This window comes from Hemibagrus wyckioides, linkage group LG06 (assembly GCF_019097595.1).
Source record: "Hemibagrus wyckioides isolate EC202008001 linkage group LG06, SWU_Hwy_1.0, whole genome shotgun sequence".
NCBI lineage: Eukaryota > Metazoa > Chordata > Actinopteri > Siluriformes > Bagridae > Hemibagrus > Hemibagrus wyckioides.
Genome location: NC_080715.1, coordinates 45,410,372 through 45,412,522, shown reverse-complemented (window position 1 = coordinate 45,412,522; position 2,151 = coordinate 45,410,372).

The window sequence follows — 2,151 nt, the reverse complement described above, 5'->3', positions numbered from 1 at the left end:
AACACAGGATTTGTGAGGATTTGTGTGTGTGTGTGTGTGTGTGAGTGTGTGTGTGTGTGTGATGTGGTCAGGATCAGAAATGCTTTATTTCTCATTTTACAGTCTGAATAGCCACCTGCCACACACACACACACACAGAGTAAATACTGCTCAGGTCTCCATGCCAACCAGACCAAAGAGGGCCTCTAACTTCTAAAGAGAGACAGACAGAGAGACAGACAGAGAAACAGACAGACAGCATGAAACAGGTTCATTAGCATTTGTATTCTTTTCTCCATGCCACAGGAATTCTGTGTATGGATCAAACCCTTAACCACACACACACACACACACACACACACACACACAGGCTGAGCTTCAGTGTTCTCCTTCACTCTCCATTTCTATGGTTATTGTATCCAAGTGACGCCAATATCTTCTTCCACACAGGAAATTAAAACACAACACAAGTGGACAAGGCCAACTCACTACCTGTCTGACTATCTGCCAGTCTCTCTCTCTCTCTCTCTCTCCCTCTGTCTCTCTCTCTCTCTCTCTCTCTCTCTCTCTCTCTCTCTCTCTCTGTCTCTCTGTCTCTCTGCCTCTCTCTCTCTCTCTCTCTCTCTCTCTCCCTCTGTCTCTCTCTCGGTCTCTCTTTCTCTCTCTCTCTCTCTCTCTCTCTATCTCTCTCTCTCGCTCTCTCTGCCACTTAAATCTGATGTTCTATCTCTCTACATTCCAGAGTTTACAGGGTCCAGTCCACACACACCTGAGGAAGAAGCTCAGAAATCCCAGAGTGTTGGGATCTTTGAGCATGTCTGGAGAAGATCAGCATCAGACAGAAGATCCAGGGCTTCCCTCTAAAGCACCAGGAGTCCTGTGAGCATGCTGAAGTTCTCACATGTTCTTATGTTCTGCTGTTCTCACAATGATTCAAGAACATCTTCAAGCTTTTGTGTAGAGTGTGTGAGGCCAGCACAAGAACCTGAACCTGTCCAATGAGGAGCATGCTCCAGTGTTTCAACAGAACCTGTCGAACTTCTATCAGAACTTCTAACAGCTGTACAGAACCCTGTCCAGCAGAAGCAGGTCTAGAACCTTCTCTGTGTTAAGTGTAATAAAATGTGCCTTAAGGCGGATTTAAAAAACACTGTGGCTTCAAAAAAAGCTTGTATTATGTCTGTTATAGAAGACACAATGAACAGAGTAATCACACACACACACACACACACACTGTACAAAGTCATGTTTTCCTTCATTCAGTGGGGGGGGGGGTGGACACACCTGGAATGGCTACCCTCCTTGATCTTGGCCACTGTAACACACACACACACACTGCATAAAAGACTTGCTCTGTAGCCTTCATAAAGGTTTAAAGGCTGTGTGTGTGTATGTGTGTGTGTGTGTGTGTGTGTGAAACAAGAAGTTCCCCCTCAGTTCTGCATTCCTATAGTGATATTTTCACAGCTGCAGGAAGAGAAAAAGAAAACACACACACAATAAAATGTGACTTAGTGCTTTAGGCTCTTCCTTTGTGAACATGCATTCAGACATAGGATGCAGCCAGAGGGTGTGGCCTGTTCCCATGGTAACCAGCAGCCTTAGATGGACACTTTGTGCAGTAGTGGGATCAGTGTGTGTATCAGTGTGTGTATCAGTGTATCAGTGTGTGTATCAGTGTGTGTATCAGTGTATCAGTGTGTGTATCAGTGTGTGTATCAGTGTATCAGTGTGTGTATCAGTGTGTGTATCAGTGTATCAGTGTGTGTATCAGTGTGTGTATCAGTGTGTATCAGTGTATCAGTGTGTGTATCAGTGTATCAGTGTGTGTATCAGTGTGTATCAGTGTATCAGTGTGTGTATCAGTGTATCAGTGTGTGTATCAGTGTATCAGTGTGTGTATCAGTGTATCAGTGTGTGTATCAGTGTATCAGTGTGTGTATCAGTGTGTGTATCAGTGTATCAGTGTGTGTATCAGTGTGTATCAGTGTGTATCAGTGTGTGTATCACTGTATCAGTGTGTGTATCAGTGTGTATCAGTGTGTATCAGTGTGTGTATCACTGTATCAGTGTGTGTATCAGTGTGTATCACTGTATCAGTGTGTGTATCAGTGTGTATCACTGTATCAGTGTGTGTATCAGTGTGTATCACTGTATCAGTGTGTGTATCAG